Here is a 22215-nt window from a genome sequence, read left to right as displayed (position 1 = left end):
ACGTTGGCTATATAGGACGTGTAAGTGTGCAAAACAATAAACGTGCATGTGGTGTGTGCAACACAGGGTGGGGTGTGCCCGGGGACTTTTTCAAACAAATGGGCCCATGGGTCTAATCAAACCAATCATTATTGCATGAATCACATGAATATTTAATAGAAATAAACACTATCCCCATCACATGAATATTTAATCAAAATCAACACCATTCAAATCACATGATTAAAGATAAGCATATCAAGTATATATCCATGTTAGAAGCAAACATTTAATCCAACATATTTCTTTATGTGTTTCAATCAAGGGTTACTTGAGTGACCTTAAATAAATTGAGAGAATATCGAATTAAGGATAGAATGGTAATTGTTGGAACACATAGTGGTTTTACAAGAATCGACCAATCGATTGTACTATTTATTTTTTTTTAAATGGATTTAAAACAAAAGTAAATAATAAAAAAAATCCCAATTTAAAATCACCAAAAATCCAACCCATAAACCGATTTTTTATTAAAGAGGGAGAAAAAAAACTAACACCCCAAATCGACTTTCACGTGGAAATTCCTTAATTAAAAATCAACGAATGGTGTAGAAAACCAAATTTTAAACTTTGATTGCAAAAATCCCCATTTTTTTTATTTTGATGTTTGATCGAACACGTGTTCTAAGTAGTGCCAATGATGGAATAAAGATTCCATGTGTTCCATAGGATTTGGAGTGCATATCAATAATTCCGCGAAACATGTTCTTGATAATCTCATTGGAATCGAATTTGAGCAGATAAAATAGAAAATTACCATTAATGGGAGACTGTAGAAGCATCCCAAAATTTTAATTTTGTTATCTACAAATGCATCCTAATTAGGTCGTTCAAGTGTCGAACACATCCTTTCTTTCTGAAGTTCAAAACCCGCTCAACCAATGAGATTCCAATCGTAGAAATCCTAGGAGCATCAACAACCATTCCGAGAAAATCTAACCAATTCGGATCGGGGAAGATAGATTCCCAGAAAAAGAAAACAAATCGATACCTTGATCACTGATTTCAAATTGAACGATCCTACAATTTTCATGATCTGATCAAGTAAACCATACAGATCAGTCGGTAAAACAGAGATTATTAGTGTTCAATCATCTCTAAGGGATGAATACAACCAAATCTAAAACCTCTTTTATTCGATCCTTTAACCCCTCTTCCTCTCCAACTTTCTAACACAAGGAAATCGGCTTTTATTTTCCTTAAAAAAACTGGATTTCAAACGAACCCAAAACAAAAACTTTCGGTCGAAGATTCAAATGGTTTCGTAATGAACTAACGGTTCTAAACTTTGAATCAGGCAAAATCCACGATTCCAAACACGAGCTATGAACCGATCGGGCTGAGATTTCAGCCGATCAAATAGAGAGACGAGTTCAATCTCCTGTTGAAGACGATGAACCCATGTTAGATCGTTTGGGAAGATGATGTGGGAATAGGAAAAAATAGATTTTATTTACTACATACCATCCACACTCTCAAACGCTACTGTTAAGTTGGTGTGTAAACCGAAATTTAACGTCATTATTCATGACACACCAACCCAAACTTCTTGCTGACAGAACCTCAAAACGAAAAAAAATTTCTCTTTTTTTGTTAAAATTTTTTTTTTTTTATTTCCTTCTTGCTGTCAATGGACAGCACTACTTTCCTAACCCAAAAAAATTATTTTATTTTAAAAAAACTAATTACACACTCTCTTTTTTTTAATTCTTTTTTTTTAACTAAGAAAATAAAATACTGTCCAATGATCAATGGCACACACCCTAAAAAAAATTAAAAAAAAAAAAAATCTACACACGTAAAAATTAAACGCCAATGGTCCCCCCAATCATCATATTACCTTCAATAAAACCAACCATTCCGCAAACCTTCATTATCTAGGATCACGTTAGACGACCATTGATTAACTCACAAGAATAGTATGTCGAAAGCAAATATTTAAAGTCAAAATATATGCTCAATGATCGAACAAAAAATAATAAAAAAAACAAATACGCAAATATAATAAAGAATAAACAAATAGACAAAGAATAAATAAATAAATAAAAATAAAAAATCCTAGGCATGTTAGGGATGATCCCATACTTGGGGGATTTTCAAGTTTGATCATCAAGAGTCCCCAGTAGAGTCGCCACTGAAAGCGTCCTCGATCCGCGGGGTGCGCGGATCCGCTTTTGACCCTTGAGGTTTGGGAGTCGCCACCTAGTTATTACGGTCTAGGAACCAAATTGACTCTAAAAAAGGTAAGTATTACTAATCTACGAAAGAAAAAAGGGTCTGGGGATCACGTTACGGGGTTGGAAGGTGTTAGGCACCAACCCCACCCGGCAAACACATCTCTACTAATTTCCAAATAACCTACATCACTAAAAGACCTAAGTAATAATAATAATAAAAGTTAAGAAATCTATACCTTTCCGAAGACAATGTTCTCGTTCCCTCAGATCTGACACAGTAACTCCTTGTACAGTATTCCTTGCTTCGGTCTGTCTCCGGATCTGATTTCTGATATCCGAGACGAGGTATCCCTTCCTTAGATCTGGATTCTTCGGATTTGTTTATGAATTTTGGGGTGTTTTTGAAGGGCTTTTAGGTGTTTTTCAAGCTAAAATCGAAGTATGGGTGTTAGGTAAGGAGTTGGGGCTTCAAAACTAGGATTTATGGGAGGCTAGAGGGACTTTTTGACCTACTTCTCTTAGGGTTTATGATTTGATACGAAATTAGGGTGTGAGGACCCCTATTTATAGATTTTTTTAAGGGTTGATTTAGATAGAATTAGTGTTTAATTAGAATTCTTTTAGTTAGAGTTGTATTTTAGTTAGAATTGTTTTAGGTAGAGTTGTATTTTAATTAGAATTATTTTAAGTAGAGTTATATTTTAGTTAGAACTCTATTAAATAGAGTTATTATTTAATTATAACTCTATTAGGATTTTGACTTTTAGTCTTATTTGATTGACTTTAATACCTTGACTTTAGTCTTACTTGATTGACTTTAAGATTTTGACTTTAGTCTTGTTTAATTGACTTTAATTTTGAATTTAGTCTTACTTCATTGACTTTAATACCTTGACTTTAGTCTTGTTTGATTGACTTTGATTTTTTGGAGAATCCCCCTCTATTATATCTTTAATTCTTTGGACCCCCAAATGGAGGGGTCCTTAAAGAAATATCTTACGAACCCTCAACAATTTTGCCTGAAAGACTGATTGATCGATTTTTTTTAGTTCAAATTTAAATTAATTTCATTAATATTTTAATTTAATTATTTAATATTTAATTTATTAATTTCGAAATTTTTAATTATAAAAATTGTGAAATTACCGTTTTGCCCCCAGAAAGGACTTTTCGCGTTTTAAGTCGGTTTTTGATGTTCTATGATGTTTTAGAAACAATTTTTCATAAGGAATTCAATGGGAATGTTTGTTTTTATCATTTATGAAATTTTTTGTGTGAAATGATCGTGAACTTTATGAAGGGCATTTTCGTAATTTTGTCAAATTCTGTTAAAATTGGCGAAATGATTTATTTGATTTCGATTTGTTGTTTTATGTGTTTGAATGGGTTTTCCAAATGTAATGTAGGCTCTAAGGATATTTTAATGTTAGGGGTATTTTGGTAATTTGATCATTGTTTAGTGATTTTTATCGTTAAACTTCTTTTTGTCTGCAAAATGATGATTTATATGTTTCTAGAGTCGTATTTTCCTAGCGTAGCGTGGTTTCTACAGTTTGAGATACCTCATCCGGATTTTTGAAATATTTCTGGTAACAAAATAAAACAATGGAAATAGCATCCATCATTGAGAATCATTGCAATCGGGTTGACAAGTTGATTAATCAAGCGAATGCAAAAATGGGGTGTCTACACTCGCAAGGTTGAAAATCTAAAAGGACAACTTTGGCAATAATTAGAGCGAAGAAAAAAAGAAAAAGCTCGCTAGATCGAAAATCTAAAAAGACGATCTGGGCAAAAACTAAAGCATGCTCGCTAGATCAAAAATCTGAAAAGGAGATCTAGGCAAAAGTTAGAGCAACAAGGAAAAACAAAAGAAAATCTCAAGAGGTTCGAGCTGAGATATTTGAAGTAAGAATAATCAAGTTCAACACTTAGTTTAAACCAGGCAGAGACTCAGAAGCCACAAGTATCTTGTCTACGATTGATCTGAAAATTCTCTACTTCTCTAAGTGAACCAAGGGGGAGAAGGGTGAATTCTATGGTGAGTCTCAAAAAGAAATATTTTGTTCTTTTGAGCCTAACTCAAAATCTTCAATAAAATTAATTAAAAATTGGATCTTTATTGCGTTTGTGGTAATCAAATATTTCAAACCTTCATACAAAGGACATTTTATTTTTCCTCTAAATATGTAGTTTCCCCCTTATACTAGGGGCATTTCTTTTTAATTTTGCATGATATATTCATTGCCATGTTTATTGTAAAACTAGGGGCATTTTATTTTTGAGCAATGTTAATCCTAAAAGATAAAAGGAATCCCAAACTTAAGGTTACCCTCTTGATAACAAATTTTTCGAAAACCCTTGAGGTTCAAAAGAAATAAAAACTCAAGTTTTAAAATTCATAAAACTTTTGAAAAAAAATCTTGAAATTCAAATAAAAGGATTTCTGATCTCATATTTGATTTTGCTTAAAAAAATAGTTTAGTACTCTTTCGCCCAAAGTAGGTAGAGTAGAGCTCCTAGATCCAGTCATTCTTTTCTTGAATTGTCCATTCTTTCTCGAATTAAGTTGCCGCTGAGGATTTGCTCAGATTATGCTCAGCCAATTACCGCCGAGGTTTGCTCAGATTATGCTCAGCCAGTTGCCGCTGAGGGTTTGTTCGGATTATGCTCAGCCAGATACCACCGAGGGTTTTCTCGGATTATGCTTAGCCAGTTGCCGTCGAGCGTTTAGTTGGATTATGCTCAACCAAATTCCGCCGAAGGTTTACTCGGATTATGCTCAGCCAGTTGCCGTTGAGGGTTTGCTCGGATTATGCTCAACCAGTTTCTACCGAGGGTTTGCTCGGATTATGCTCAGCCAGATACCACCGAGGGTTTTCTCGGATTATGCTCAGCCAGTTGTCGCCAAGGGTTTGGTCGGATTATGCTCAACCAAATTCCGCCGAGGGTTTGCACGGATTATGCTCAACCAGATACCACCGAGGGTTTTCTTGGATTATGCTCACCTAGTTGCCGCCGAGGGTTTGGTCGGATTATGCTCAACCAAATTCCGCCGAAGGTTTGCTCGAATTATGCTCAGCCAGTTGTCGTCGAGAGTTTGCTCGGATTATGCACAACCAGTTACCGCCAAGGGTTTTCTCAGATTTTACTCAAATTTTACTCAATTTTCACTTAGACCCTCTGAGATTTATCTTAGATTTTAAATGCACACACTTGCACATTTGTTTCATTAGTCAAGGAGAATTTTCTAAAATTCAAGGATCTGATACCGTCAGCGAGAGTTCGCGTTTAAGGACCTGACAACTTCTTAGTTCAGGGAGAGTTTTACCCTCAAGGATCCGAACGTCCGGACGAATTTCTAAATCAAACTGTAAAATAAACTGTCAATAACTTTCGCATTCAGATATCGCACTATCTATCAAAACAGATTTGCTATCTAGTTTACTTCAACCCTCTGCCAAATAGGGGCATCTGTAGACACCCCATTTTTACATTCGCCTGGTTAATCAACTCGTCAACCTGATCGCAACGGTTCCCAATGATGGATGTTTCTCCAATGCTTTATTTGTTACTAGATGTGTTTCAGAAATTCGAATGAGGTATCTGAAACTAACAAAATCTTAGAAGCCATATTACGCTAAGAAAATATGACCCCAGAAACATAGAAATCATCATTGTTCAGACATAAGAAGCTTCACAGTAAAAATCACTAAAAAATGATCAAAATACCAAAATACCCCTAACATCAAAACAACCCTAGAGCCTACATTACACTTAGGAAAATCCTTTCAAACACATAAAACAACAAATTGAAATCAAATAAACTATTTCGTCAATTTTCACAAAATTTGACAAAATTCCGAAAATGCCCCTCATAATCAAGGCATGTATATCAAAAATATATCTATCGGGATCATGACATATTAGATGGGCAATCAATCGAGGTAGTGCAAAAAAGATAACGAAAAATAATCAATCAAGATAGCACATACATATCCAACCATTGAGATAGGCACAGAAAACATTTTTTTTATTTTTTATTTTCTAATGATCCAAAACAAAAAGTGTTTTTTTATGGTCCAATTAAGGATCGTTTTGTGTGACCTAAAATAAATCGAGATTTCAACAAATATTGAATTGAGGATAAAATGATAGTTGTGGAGATAAGGAGTGATGACGTTTTTTTTTTCTTTTAAAAAAAATTGATTTTTATTTTACCAAGCAACACAAAAAAAAACTCTTTTATTTTAAACAAATTGATTTAAAAACAAAAAGAACCTTTTTTTATATATAAAAAAAACTATTACTAATTATAATAAATAAATAAATAAATAAAACTAAAAATACAGCCCATTAAAAGATTCTATTACAACACCAACTTGTTTGCAATCAAGTAAAGAATTAACAAATATTCAAATGTGGTGTGTTATAGGTAAAAATTGATGTGACAATAGAAATATTCTCTCTATAACACCATTGCAACAAAGAAGGGGCTGCCAATAAGTACATTTTTTTTAAGAATTTTATAAAACAAATTTTTTTTTATGTTGCTGCCAGCAACACTCCCTACTAAAAAAAAAAAACCTTTTTTATATGTATGTTGCTGCCTTCTTTTAAAAAATTCAAAAGAGATTACCACATCTTCTCCACTTTGAATGTTAGTTCCTAGATAAATCTCCCCAAAAGATCTACTCCCAATCTTTCAACCAAGTTTGAACTTTCCACCTATTGCATTCTCCATCATCAATCAAATTGAATAATCGACTAATCCAATATTATAAAAAGACAATAACTATACCCTAATCTATAGTCAGATTCCAACCAAATTCACATTCAATCAAATCAACAACCATCGAGGTTCGAATCACCCATTCCAATTCGATAATTTTGTGTTCGACGAATCCTTAAATATCAAACGACCCTCAGATTCACCCAAAACAACTCCCAAATAAAATAATCAAAAATAGAAAAATCAAAAAAAGAGAAAAAAAATCAATAAAACAACCTCGGATGTTTCCACTTAGGGATACAAAAGCTTTCTGGTCTACAACCGGAGAATAAAGAACCCTATATCGAAAACCTAAAGTTTCTCAAAACATCAAATGACATTGTCAAGAGATTAGACACAACTGAAAACAGATTGGAAAAAAAGGATCTTTAAAAAGAGTTTCTGATTAAGTATAAGTTTGGTAACACTTCTGAAGTCTGGATGGAGGTGCTCCACTTTTAAAATTTAGACTTTAGAAGCTTTATTTCCGTTTTTTTTTTTTTTTTTCAAATTTCAAACTCCAGAACCAAAATTCATAAGTTTTGAACCAATAATGGAGAGATGTTAGACAAAACTTCTGAAATCTGAATTTTTTTGTTATTCTTAAAATACCCTACTCAAAACCCTAATTTCTATCACTTATCATTTTTTATACGAACCTTAAAACCCTTATTTTTAACTTTTCTAGCTTTCTTTCCTCTACAATTGTGTTGTCAAAGTCTCTCACCTTTCTTTTGTTTCATGTTTGAAAACTCTATATTTTTATACGAACCCTAAAACCCTATATTTTTCAACTAGAAAATGAATGATTATTTATTGTTTGAGTATTATCTTGTTGGAATATAATTTCTCAAGTATGAATTCAAATTGAAAACAATACATTTTGGGTGTTTGATGTGTTAGAAATTGAAATTAAATGTGTGGATGGTTTCATTATACATAACATGTTATGTTTTTCGATTAACAATTTATTAGCATTACAAAAAGGTATTATTATCAAAATGGCCATTATGTTTTAAAATTCTATTTGTAACCAGAAGCTTTTAAAAATGATTAACAAACAATTTTTCCATAATAAGATTTCAAATTTCATATTCCAGATTTTAGGAAACAAACTTCAAACTTCATACTCCAAACTTCAAAAGTGTTACCAAACATACCCTAAAAAATAAAATATATATATATATATATATATGTAAAATTTACTGCTAAAAAAATTGAATATCGCAAACTAAACGGCCAAAAAAATTGAACATAAAATTTTGATCTACAGAAGAAATTTTGAAGAAAGAAAAAATAAGACCTTTAATGAAACACGAAAAAGATAGGAGAGTCTGAGTGGTAGGGTTGTGATAGACCGAGAGCAATAGGGTGGGGTGTTAATCGAGGACGTTGGGGCTGTTGTTATGGCGAGGAAGATGAAGAAAGAGAATGTCTTGGGGGATCTTAAAAAATCATCATTATTTTGGTCTGCCATGGATGATGACAGAAAGTTGTAGGGTTGGGAAACTCGAGATGTTGAAGAAGAAAAAAAAAACCTCTTTTTTTCTTATTCTTGTTGGCTTGGTTGAGGAGAGGATGAAAACCCCTTTTCTTTGATGCCCCTTTAGCATACATAGCAGCACGCATAAAAGAACAAAACATTTTACTCTTACTAACAACAACACCCAAATTTTTTTATTCTTGCTGGTACTAACAACACATCACTCATGCACACAAAAAAATATTATTTTTTTAACAGCACACCACCCATGCACAGTAGCACGCTAAAAATTCCATGGCTCCTTATCTCAATCCCCATCATTCCATCCTCAATTCATTATTATTTTTGAAAATTTAAAATTATAATTGGTCACCAAAATGTGACCCTTAATTAAGACCCTATATATAAAAATAAAACATTTACAAGCAATAAAATATTTATCTCAATCCCCATCATTCCATCCTCAATTCATTATTATTTTTGAAATTTTAAAATTATAATGGGTCACCAAAATGTGACCCTTGATTAAGACCCTATATATATATATACAAACTATGCCAAAAGAATTAAATAAACAAAATAAAATTAGGACAATCATAATGTACCAAGATTTGGAATTTTTCAAGTTTGATCCTCAAACTATCCCTAGTGGAGTCGTCACTAAAAGCTTTCTCGATCTGTGGGTGCGAATCCACTTTTTGTTTGGAAGTCACCACCTAGTTTTGCGGTCTAGGGATCAAAATATGACTCTAAACAGATAAAAATTACTAAACTACAAAAAAATAGGTCCGGGGATCACGTTACGAGATTAGAAGGTGTTAAGCACCAATCTCACCTGGCAAACGTCGGTCTCTACTTTTCTCAAAAGTGTTACATTGCAAGAAAAAATGGCTTAAAAAATAAAAAAAATTACCTTATTCACCTAGGTGATTGCGACTGTTGATTCCCTCAAAACTAGTGGAGAGCGTTCCTTATATAAATCTTTCCACTTTTGTCTCCATTGTTAAATCTACTTCTAATCTCCAAGATGAGGTTTACTCCTAGATCTGAATATTTTTTTTACTTTTGAATGTGTTTTTAAGAATTTCTAGGTATTTTTTATGTAAAAAAAATAAGATTTGAGTGTTAGGTATGGACTTGGGCCTTCAGATTTAGGGTTTTGGGATGTCTTGAAAAAGTTTTTGACCACTTTTTCCTAGGATTTTTCTTGACCTACGAATTTAGGTGGCAGAGGCCCCTTTTTTAAAAACATTTGGGAGATTAGGGTTTAAGATTATGTCCCTTAGAGATAAGATTAAGTTGTTTCAATTATGGTTTAATTAGGATTTTAAATTTTAAATTTTAAATTTTGACTTCCATAAAATGAAGAATTTTTAAGTTTTTGGAGAACACCCCCCCCCCCCACTCAATGGAGAGTTCATTATTAAATATCATGTGAGTCCTACTTAAATAAATGGGCCACCACTTAAAATTTGACCCGTGGACTTAATTAATTTATTTTATTTATTTAAAAATTTGAATTTAATTTATTAATATTTCACTTTACGTTAATTAATATTTTAATTATTAGTTTTAAAATTTTATATTTTAGGGTTGGAAAACTATCGTTTTACTTTCAAAGAGGACTTTTACATTGAGATGTTTTCCAATGTTTTGAGATGTTTTGAAATCAATTTTTCATAAGGAATTCAATAAGAGTATCAATTTGTGTTACTTATGGGTTTTTTACGTAAAATGATCATGGACCCTATAATGGTATTTTCGTAATTTTGTCAAATTTTGTGAAGATTGATGAAACAATTTATTTGGATTTAATTTATTGTTTTATGTGTTCAAAAGGATTTTCCTATGCATAATGTAGGTTATAATGATATTTTGATGTTAGGGGTATTTTAATAATTTGATCATTTTTTATGAATTTTTCGTAAAGCTTCTTTTTATCCCAAGAATAATGATTTCTATGTTTTGGGTCAGATTTTCTTAGCGTAGCATGATTTCTAAAGTTTGCTTGCTTGAAATATCTCATTCGAATTTTGAAAACACAGATCCATCATCGGGAACCATCACAATCGAATTGACAAGTTGATTAATCGAACGAGTGCAAAAATGAGGTGTCTACAGGGTGTGTACTGAATCTAATAAGAATATTAGTTTGTGTCACTTATGAGCTTTTGACGTGAAATGATCATGGACCTTATGAGGGGTATTTTGATAATTTGATAATTTTTTGATGATTTTTCTCATAAAACTTCTTTTAGTCTCAAAATGATGATTTCTATGTTTTGAGTCATATTTTTCTAACATAGTGTGCTTTTTAGAGTTTATTTGTATGAAATATCTCATTTGAGTTTGGAAACACATCTAGTAATAAATAAAACTTTAGAATATTCATCCATCATTAGGAATCATCTCAATCGAGTTGACGAATTGATTAATCAAACAAGTTTTAAAATGGGGTGTCTATAGTCGATTAAGCTACAATTGCATGGTAAGAAACTAGATAGTCATTATCAACTCTATAATATTAATTTCTTATTTCTTTTCAAAGAAAAATGATACTTATGTAGCTATTTTGGGAAATATTAAAGAATTTGTAATTACCTGAAGGGATAGTTTGTCATGTCATTCGGAATGATATACTATCTTGAGATATACGGTAGGAAAAATCAAACTCATACATGGTATGGGACGCGTATGAGAGTGAAGTTACAACTGAAATTCATGTTATTCCTTTCTATCTTTATCAGTAGACTTGTAATGTAAATGTGGTCGTACACAAATGGGAATGTATAATGAGAATCACATGTACGCCTAATAGGCATAGACGAAAATGATTCGTTAGTGATCACTAAGAATTTAAAGTAGTTGAACATTCTAACACTTCGAAAAAAGATCTATTACTTATAGTCCCATCAATCGACTAGCTTGAACCAAAAAAATAGTCAACCAAGTGTGTTACATTGCAATAACCGACCATGAAATTAAGAATTAAAGTCATTAAAGTATTATAATATCATGCCCCGACTAGGAACGATCCAGACATGAATCCCAACTATCTAATTTCACTACTCCACCATTGTGTGTTATGTATATGTTGTCTTATTTTGATATATAAAAGGAAATGTATGTTTAATGTTTCTATTGCGTTAATTAGATTTGTATAAAAAGAAAATATTATAGTGAGTACTACTGATTGATGGAATGTAAATTTTTAACTATTTAGTTGCTCATCCTTAGCTATATGTACCAGTTGATCGTAGTTAATTCTGTAAAACTTTGCATGTATTGGAATAATTCAGAATGCTTACCTATTCATACTAGAAGGAGGTTATTGGTAGGAATTATTTACTTCCCTATTTGGTAACAATTGTTACTTACCCATTTCTTCTCATTTTTTTAATTTCAGGTTTAACACTTGACGAGGCCGGTGTAGGGTAGCGTTAACAAAGATTATCTGGTAGGTCAAATAGACGATCAGATTCTTTTACCTGGTGAGCATTAGGGCTATACTCACTAACAACATTAGTTTCATTCAAGTTGTATTATAGATTTTGGTAGAGCGTTAGGATTTTGTATAAAGATGAGTTTCTGTATAATCCTGTATATTAATTACTTCTCTCGCACTTTGATCTACCTTACATTGTTAGATGCATATAGGCTTCCGTTATTATTATATTTTGTATATATATATATATATAGGATATCATGTATATTATTTATTAGGTGAAACAAGTATTTGAGTGCCTCGAATACCAATACAAATAGAGGAAACTAAGTCGAAATTTCAAAGCACTACCTAGTACCTCAAGATTTGACATAAGACTTTGTGTTACTGTTTCGAGGGCACGCCAAATGGTATCAGAGCATACCATTAGATCCGTATGGGATACATATCTACTATGTTTTATTGAATTGGCTGATACCACCAATATTAGAATGATATTAGGAATCTGATATTTGAGTTCATTAGTAATTCTGTATTGGGATTACAAGCTCTTCTATTTCTAGAAGTCCATAGAACTTAGTAAACCTATGATAAGATTATAGGTTCATTCTGTTAGTAATGAAAATTGTGTCTATTATTACATTTCAGATTACAGTAGCAATTCATAGTTATGTAAGAATAATTTTGACCTTATTCTGATAAGTGCCTTGTTGCGAATAAAAACAAACGAGATGAGTGGTCGAAGAAGAGACCAAACCGCAGTAAAGACGAGATAGGTTTCAGATTAGACCACTGACCCGATAACACAACTAATGTCATTCATGGGACAGATGGTTACATTCCAGTTGAATGGGGATGCCAGTCATTGATGGTGTTTCGAGAGGAATGCATTAGGAGATGGATCGTTTGAGTGGGTAGACATCAAGTGGATGTTTCTCAATAGATTATATATGAAATTGGTCAAGAAATAAAGTAGTAGGAGTTTTTAAGATTAGTGCAAAGTAACCTATCGATTATAGCTTATGAGCTTAAATTCACTTAGTTGGCATGGTATGCACCTGTGTTTATTCGACAGATCTATAGAAGGCCCATAGATTTTTCAAAGGATTGTTATCTTGTCTAAGGTCCAAAATGTTGGTGATTGAGACCAACAGTTATAGAGACATGGTGAGTCGAGCTTAGAGAGTTGACCAAGGGAGAGAGAACTACAGACTTCTAGGGGACAGATCATTTGACCCCGAACCTCTTGTCCTCCCAGATCAAATCTAACCAAGAAACCGATGTATTTGAGGTCAATCACCTCTAGGTCAATGTATCCATAGTATAGAGCTCCTCTTTCACCAAGTTGCAGATGTCCCCCACCACCGAGTTATATAGTAATTGGGGCCCTATTGATACCATCAAAGCCAAGGGAAACAACAAGGCAGGTTTAGAAATCGTAGGCTCTAGTTTACTAACTGCCTACTTCATATAAACCTATGAAGGTGTGCTTCAATTGTGGTTAGATGGGACATTACATGAAAGATTTCCCCTATCACAGTTGCATTCAAAGGTTATTCGTAGTCCCTAGGATAGGGTATATCATTTGACCCAAGAGGAAGTACCTATTTCCGACGAAGTTTCGGAATGTATGGTTTCTATTTATAATGTTAAGCATTCAAGTTTTACTCAATGCTGGTTCCTCTAGATCATACATTTCTACTGAGATTGCATACTTGCAAGAGCTAGAAATTATTGACACAGATTGAGTAATGAAACTATCCATACGATTAGAAATCGTTAGGTAGCCTAGAAATTATGTCGAAATTGTGTAATTAGAGTAAAAGATCATGAATGGATTACTGATCAAATGATACTAGATTTGGGGTGATTTTGACTTTATCTTAGGGATGGATTGGTTATTATAAAACCATGCCCATATCGATTGCTTCACGGGATCGATTGTTTTTTGGATATCAAGGTACCATAGGATTAAAATTCAAAGAACCAAATACAAAAAAGACGGTTCTCTGTACAAACAGTAAGGAAATCTAAGATTGTTAGAGATAGAGATGTCAGTAGATATGGTAGAGGTGGTCAGGAAATTTAGGGATATATTTTCAGAAGAATTACCAGGTTTGCAATTGTGTTGCAAGATAGAATTTTCGATTAATTTGATGTCAGGCACAAGGTTTATTTCTATTACACCATACCAAAAGGCCTCGATAAAAATCTAATAATTGAAAACATAAATTGATGAGCTTATGCACTTGGGATTTATCCAACATAGTTGTTCACTCTAGGGAGTACTAATTATATTCATTAAGAAGAAAAATGGGTCACTACGATTGTGCATTGATTACCGAAAGTTGAATCAAGTAACCAACAAAAATAAATACCCCATTTTATGCATTGATAATCTATTTGACTAACTACAAAGTGCCCAGTATTTCTCTAAAATCGATTTGCGATCTAGATACCACCAGTTGAAAATTCGGAAGACAGATATTCCAAAGACTGCATTTCAAATCAGGCTAAAACACTTCAAGTATCTAGTGATGCCTTTTGGTCTGATGAATGCACCGATAGCATTTATGGATCTTATGCATCAGAAATTTTAGAAGCACCTTTAGAGGATGTCATCTATGAAACAATGGCATCTATGAATGATATCCTGATTTATTCTAAGTCAAGGGAGAATCACAAGAGACACCTCAGAATCATACTACAGATTTTACGATAACATAGGCTATATGCCAAGTTCAACAAGTGAGAGTTTTAGTTTCGTAAGGTGAAATTCTTAGGGCATGTAGTGTCAAGTGAAGAGATGACAATAGACCCTTTCAAAGTTAAAGTTGTGTTATCGTGAAAATAACCAAAGACAGTTGTAGGGTATTTATAAGTGATGTGAAAGTAGTAAAGTATTGGATATAGTGTTATTGTATTATATTAGTAATAAAAAATGCATTGTATTATAGTTAATTGATTGTAGCCAACTTAAGAAGGTATCCTCTCTCTCTCTCTCCAATAATGGACAATTCTTTATTGGATGTTGTTACGAGTATGTTGTTCTAATTAGAAGGAACAAGAGATAGATAGCGTTTATATGGAAATAGGTTGGGCATAAAGGCTTTTGGACTATCTAGATGGGTGAATTTTTTCTATGCCATCAGCAATCATTATGGTGGCCTAGGTGGTGGTCACTACTCTGCATATGCAAAGGTAAGAGACGTAAACCATAATCTTCTTCTATTTGGGATTTGTTGGTGTATGATTGAGAATTTGTAATTTATTTTGTTCTATGTGCAGCTACTTGAAGGGGACAGGTGATACCATTTCGATGACAATCATGTTTCTCCTATTAGTGAAGGTGAAATCAAGACGTCAAAAGCTTATGTATTGTTCTATTGGAGGATTAAAGTTGAATCAGATAAAGGAGTGGGTGAACAGTCTCAGGTTCGTTCTCCAAGCAATTAGAGTAGAGCACTAGATGGGGGAGGATTGACGATTCCATTTCTAATGGAATATGATTCTGATGCTTCCATAACCTTGCTAAAGATACAGACAATAATGTCATTGATCTGCATCACTTTTGTAGTGGTTGAGACTGTTGTGCTACCAATCAATATGGTTTTTGATATATATATATATATATGAGAAAGATGAATTTCGGACAGAGGGAAGTAGAGCGTAGGATGCTAATGGATTTATGATGTGTTTAATTATTATTTTTTTTAATGAAATTTTGAGGTGGTGGTGGTAGTAGTGGGAAAGTAAATATACACGGATGAGCTGACACTTGTATGATGTTCATTACTTTAATCAGTCTGCACTTTTTTCCTTATTAATTTACTTTTTAGTAAAGGTTTCTTGCAGGGATGTTGGTAACATTTGAGCCTAACTGATTTTATTTGGATTGTGATTGAAATATGGGTTCCGCATTGGTTTTATTCTTATATTGTAAAAAATCCTTACTAGCATAAATAAAACGAACTTTGATTATTTTTTTTCTTTTAACTATTCTGTTAGTTGTAATTTTCATCATTTTTGACAATAAAAAATTTTAATAAAATTAATGAGATATACCCTAAGTAGCATACACAGGGTATTGGGAATGAGATGTACGATCCCATGGCGACGAATTAATTCAAATTTCTAAATTAATCCTTATTTTTAATTGGGCAGGCTATCCGCTCGGCCATTAAACAAGCCATTGGGTAGGCCATCTTCTTGGCCATTGGGCAGACCATCGCTCACCCATTGGGCAGGCCATCTGCTCAACCATTGGGTAGGCCATCGCTCGACCATTTGGCAAGCCATCTTCTCGACCATTAGATTGGCCATTTGGTAGGCCATCCGCTCGGCCATTGGGCAAGCCATCATTTCGCAACTAGTGCTAAAGAAAATTTGCTATTGGCAACTCAACTTTACTTATTACACCCCAAGTTAAATATTAAAAAGAAAAGAAAAATGCTATTGGCAACTCATTCCATTCCCCTTTGATCATCCTAGATCTCATCAATTAAAACATGAAAGATACAATAAAAAAAACAAAGAAATAGTAAAATTATTCTCCATTTCATAATGGCAAAAGACTCACCATTCATTAAACCATTAATAGAGTATTCAGGATGACAAAATATTAACTATACTTAGTCTTTTAAATATCACTACCAACAGACAACTTTTTATTGGATAAATTTATACATCATTAACATAGCAAAAAGAAAAATTATGTAAAGCAACAGGCATTTGCAGTTATGTGATCCCTTTGTAAGCTCTTAAATTTTTTCAAAGATTCGTGACTTCTTCTTTAGTCCCTTTCCTTTCTTTAGGGAATTTTGTTGGGTTTCCATAGTGAAGTTGATTGTAAACCAATAGATGCCTCTCAACTTCTTCAAATGGGCGAAACACTTTAAAACAACTACCCTTATATCCATTTGTATACTTATGACATTCTTCCCAAGTTGTGTAAATCCTAGGTCCACACCTAACAAAAATGACATAAAATTTTGTCATCCTAAATACCTGTAAAAAGTATACAAATATGTGTAAAAATAGAATATTTCAAATAAATAACTAATGGAATTAGACATGGAAAGTATATACTTATATTTTGCACAAGATTCACTATCTATCTCTTAACCTCATCAAAAGTCATATTCAACTTTTCAGCTAGCATTCTATCAGAAATAAACAAAAATTGTGTAGAGTTCCAAGTATTTCAAACAACCAAGTTAAAACAGCAAACTCACCATATGCACCCGGTACCCCTTGCATTAGTGATAATTACTTTTTGTGAGAATGAAATCCATGATACCAAAAATTGGATAAGGCATTGGGTAGGCCATCCTCTCGGCCATTTGATAGCCCATCCACTCGGCCATTGGACAGGCCATTGGGTAGGCCATCTTCTCGGTCATTTAACAGGTCATTAGGTAGGCCATCCTCTCAGCCATTGGGCAGGCCATCATTTTACCACTAGTGTTAAAGAAAATTTTTTATTGGCAACTTAACTAGAGTAAATGGACCAAAAATGCAATGTGAATTTTATTGCTCAAAAATGCCTTCAAATAATCTCTATATGGGTCTTACAAATTTGTGTAAAAAATTGAATAAAAATGAGATTATTAAAAATAAAATCAAAATCAAATTAATTAAAAACCAATTTTATTAAACAAAGTGAAAAAAAAGTGATTTACCAAGATATCCAATGGCTCTACATGCTTCTTCAATTGGATTTGGGTGATTAGGGTTTAGTTGTGAAGCCCTAAAAAAGGTTAGCGTTCAGCATGTGAGAGATGGAGAATGTGAGAGAGAGGAGAGTTGAAGCTAGTGATAAATGGGGTTTTTTGTCAAAACGCACACAGGGAGGTCGAATTGTAAGAAGTTGCAACAATTTTGTAAAGTTACTAAGTAAACACATTTTTTTTATTTTGAGATCATCTCATACGTTGGATTACACCCCATTGGATAGTTGTGGTTTGTAGGGTAAAATATCTGATAAACAAACTGATGTCGAACAACTCCCATATATATATATATATTGTTATTTTGTGAATTGTTAAAAAGTTTATAATTACCAAAAGGGAAAGTTTGTCATATCATCCGAAGTGATATTATCCTAGGATGTTCGATAGAGACAAGCAAACTCATGCGTGGTATAGGACGCGTATGAGAGTGGAGTTACAACTAGAATCCGAGTTTATTTCTTTCTATCTTTATTGGTAAACTTGTAATATAAAAGTAGCCTTATACAAATTGGGATGTATAATGGGAATCACATGCACGCCTATTAGGCATAGATGAATATGATTGGTTAGGGATCATTAACAATCTAGAGTAGTCAAACGTTCGACACATCAAAAAAAAGACTCATTGTTTACAATCACGTCAAACACCCAGCCTAAACCAAATAAATAGTCAACCAAATGTTGTATATTACGGCGACCGACGATAAAATCAGGAACTAAAAGCTAGTAGTAAAGTATTGTAACATCATGTCCCGATTAAGAATAATCTAGTCGTGAATCCTAACTCTCTAATTTCACTACTCTACCACTGTGTATTATATATTTGTTGTCTTATTTTGATATATAAAATGAAATGCATGTTTAATATTTCCATTGTGTCAATTAGATTTGTATAAAAATAAAATGTTATAGTAAGTAATACTGATTGATGTAATGTGAATTTTTAACTATTTAGTTGTTCATCCATAACTATATGTACAAGTTAATCATAGTTCACTCTATAAAACTTTGCAAGTATTGAAATGATTTAGAATGCTTACTCGTTCATACTAAGAAGAGGTTATTGGCAGAAATTATTTATTTTCCTACTAGGCAACCATTGTTACTCACCATTTCTTTATCATTTTTTTAGTTTCAGGTTCTATACTTGACGAGGCCGGTGTAAAACAGCATTAACAAGGATTATCTGGTAGGTTAGATAGACGACTAAAGTCCTTTACCTGGTGAGCACTGGGGAAATACCTGCTAGCAGTATCGGTTTTGTTCAGGTTGTATTATAGATTTTGGTTGAATGTTAGGATTTTGATAGAGAAGGGAATTTCTATATAATCATATATATTAATTACTTCTCTCGCACTCTGATCTACCTTACTTTGTTAGATGTATATAGGTTTTCGCTATCATTCTGTTTTGTATATATATATATACAGGATATTGTATTTTTTTTTTTATCAGGTGAAACATGTATTTGAGTGCCTTGGAATGTTAATATAAACAAAGGAAACAACACTGAAATTTTAAAACACCACTTAATACCTCAAGATTTGACATGGAGCTTTGTGTTAGTATTTTGAGAGCACGACAAATGGTATCAAAGCATAGTATTAAATCCATATGAGATATAGATCTACTGTGTTTTGAAGAATTGGCTGATACCACTAATATCAGAGTGATATTAGGAATTCAATATTTGAGCTCACTAGTAATTCGGCATTGGGATTACAAGCTCTTCTATGTCTAGAGGTCCGTAGAGCTTAGTAAGCATAGGATAAGATTCTCGGTTCATTCTGTTAGTAATGGAAATTGTGTCCATTATTATATTTCGAGTTACAGTAGCAATTCATAATTACGTAAGAACAATTTTGGCTTAATTTTGTGAAGTACCTTGTTGCAGATAAACACAAGCGAGATGAGTGGTCGAGGGAGAGACCAAACCGCAGCAAAGACGGGACAGGTCTCGGATCAAACCACTAACCCAATAACACAACTAGTGTCGTTCATGGGATAGATGGCTGCATTTCAGTTGGACGGACATGCTAGTCATTGGTGGCATTCTGAGAGGAATACATTGGGAGATGGATCGTTTGAGTGGATAGACATTGAGAGGATGTTTCTCAATAGATTATATTCAAAATTGCTTGAAAAATCAAGTACTAGGAGTTTATGAGATTAGTGCAGGGTAACCTGTCAGTTACAGACTATGAGCTAAAAATTCACTCGGTTGGCATGGTATGCTCTTGTACTTACTTCGACAGATCTGTAGAAGGCCCATAGATTTTTTTAAACATTATTATCCTATATAAAGGCAAGAATGTCGGTGATTGAGACCACCAATTATAGAGACACGGTGAGTCGAGCTCAAAGAGTTAAGCGAGAAGAGATGAAGTTACAGATTTCTAAGGACAAATCAATTGACCCAAGACTTTTTGTCCTCCCAGATTAAAATTGGACAAAAGGCCAATGTATTCAAGAACGGTCACATCTGCATCAATGTATCCACAATACAGAACTTCTCCTTCACAGAGTTGCAGAGTTCTCCTACGACTGAGTTATATAGCAATTGGGGCCCCAGTGATACCATCAAGGCCAAGGGAACTAACAATGCATGGTCAAAGACCACAAGCTCCAATTTACCAATTGCCCACTTCACAGAGACCTATGAAGGTGTGTTTCAAGTGTAGTCAAATGGGATATTACGTGAGAGATTTCCCTCTATCACAATCGCAGACAGGAATTATTCCTAGACCCCAAGGCCGGGTGTATCATCTAACCCAAGAAGAGGTACCTATTTTCGACAAAATTTTGGAAGGTACGACTTCTATTTATAATGTTAATAATTTGAGTTTTATTCAATTCTAATTCCTCTAGATCATACATTTCTACTGAGATTGCACACTTATTAAAGCTAGAAATTACTAACACGGGTCAAGTAATGAAACTATCCATACGATTGGGAGACCATTAGGTAGTCCAGAAATTATGTCGAAATTGTATAATTAGAGTAAAGGACCAGGAATAAATTACTTATCTCGTGATATTAGACTTGTGATTTCAACGTTATCTTGGGATGAATTGGTTAGTACATAACCATGTCCATGTTGATTGCCTCATGAAATCGGTTTTTTTTAGAAGACTGAGGTATCCTAGGGTTAAAATTCAAGGATCAAGATACAGAAAATACAGTTCTCTGTACAAATAGTTAGAAAATCTAAGAGTATAAGAGATAGAGATGTTAATGGATATAATAGAGGTAGTCAGGGAATTTGGGGATGTATTTTCAGAAGAATTATCAGGTTTGTCACCGTGTCATGAGAAAAAAATTTCAATTAATTTGGTGCCAAGCACAGGGCTTATTTCTATTACACCATACCGAATGGCCTCAGTAGAAATTCAAGAATTGATAATGCAGATTGATGAGCTTAGGAGCGTGGAGTTTATTCGATCAAGTTCTTCACCCTAGGGAACACTGATTATATTCATTAAAAAGAAAGATGGGTCACTATGATTGTGCATTGATTACCGAAAGTTGAATCAAGTAACTATAAAAAATAAATACCCCCTTCTTTGCATTGATGATCTATTTGACCAACTGCAAGATACCCAATATTTCTCTAAAATCGATTTGTGATCTGGGTATCACCAGTTGAGAATCTAAGGGGTAGATATTCTGAAGACTGCATTTCAAAACAGGCTAGGACACTTCAAATATCTAGTGATGCCTTTTAATCTAATAAATGCACCGACTGCATTTATGGACCTTATGCACTAAAAATTTTGGAAGAACATCGAGAGAATGTCATCTATAAAACAATGGTATCTATGGATGATATCCTGATCTATATTCTAAGTCGAGGAAGGATTACGAGAGACACCTCAAAATCGCACTACAAATTTTACAATAACATAGGTTATATGTCAAGTTCAACAAGTTTGAATTCTAGTTCCGAAAGGTGAAATTCTTAGGGCACGTAATGTCAAGTGAAAGGATGACAGTAGATCCTTCCAAAGTTGAAGTCATGTTATCGTGAAAAGAATCAAAGATAGTTGTAGGTATTTATAAGTGATGTGGAAGTAATAAAGTATTGGATATAGTGTTATTATATTATATTAATAATAGAAAGTGCATTATATTACAGTTAACTGGTTGTAGTATGTATATTGTAGTTCATGATTTGGTATGAGGAGATTTTGTATGTAGCATTGGGAGACTATGATTGGTAGAAAGTTGGGAAGTAGAATTTATCCTCTTGAGTAAGATTTTAAATCATAAGGTTTATGACAAGAGTCTTGAGGAAATATCAAGATAAGTAAAAATATGGAACGAGAGGTAGAGATGTTGAATTTGAATAAAACATCAAGCATAAAGATTATTTGAAAATTTTGATACGATATTGAAATTTCAATGATGAAATTTTTATTAAGGGAAGAGGGAGAATGTAATACCACGAGTTTTTTATTCATATCTCAAGGAAAAATAAATTGTGAATTTTGAGAAAATTTTAAAAGTGGACTTAGGGTAAAATTTTATGATTTTTTGTCATTTTTAATGAAATCTGACCTTACCTTTA

This window comes from Akebia trifoliata, chromosome 12 (genome assembly GCF_017979445.1).
Source record: "Akebia trifoliata isolate Shusen 1 chromosome 12, ASM1797944v1, whole genome shotgun sequence".
NCBI lineage: Eukaryota > Viridiplantae > Streptophyta > Magnoliopsida > Ranunculales > Lardizabalaceae > Akebia > Akebia trifoliata.
Note: the sequence above shows the minus strand (reverse complement) of the source record.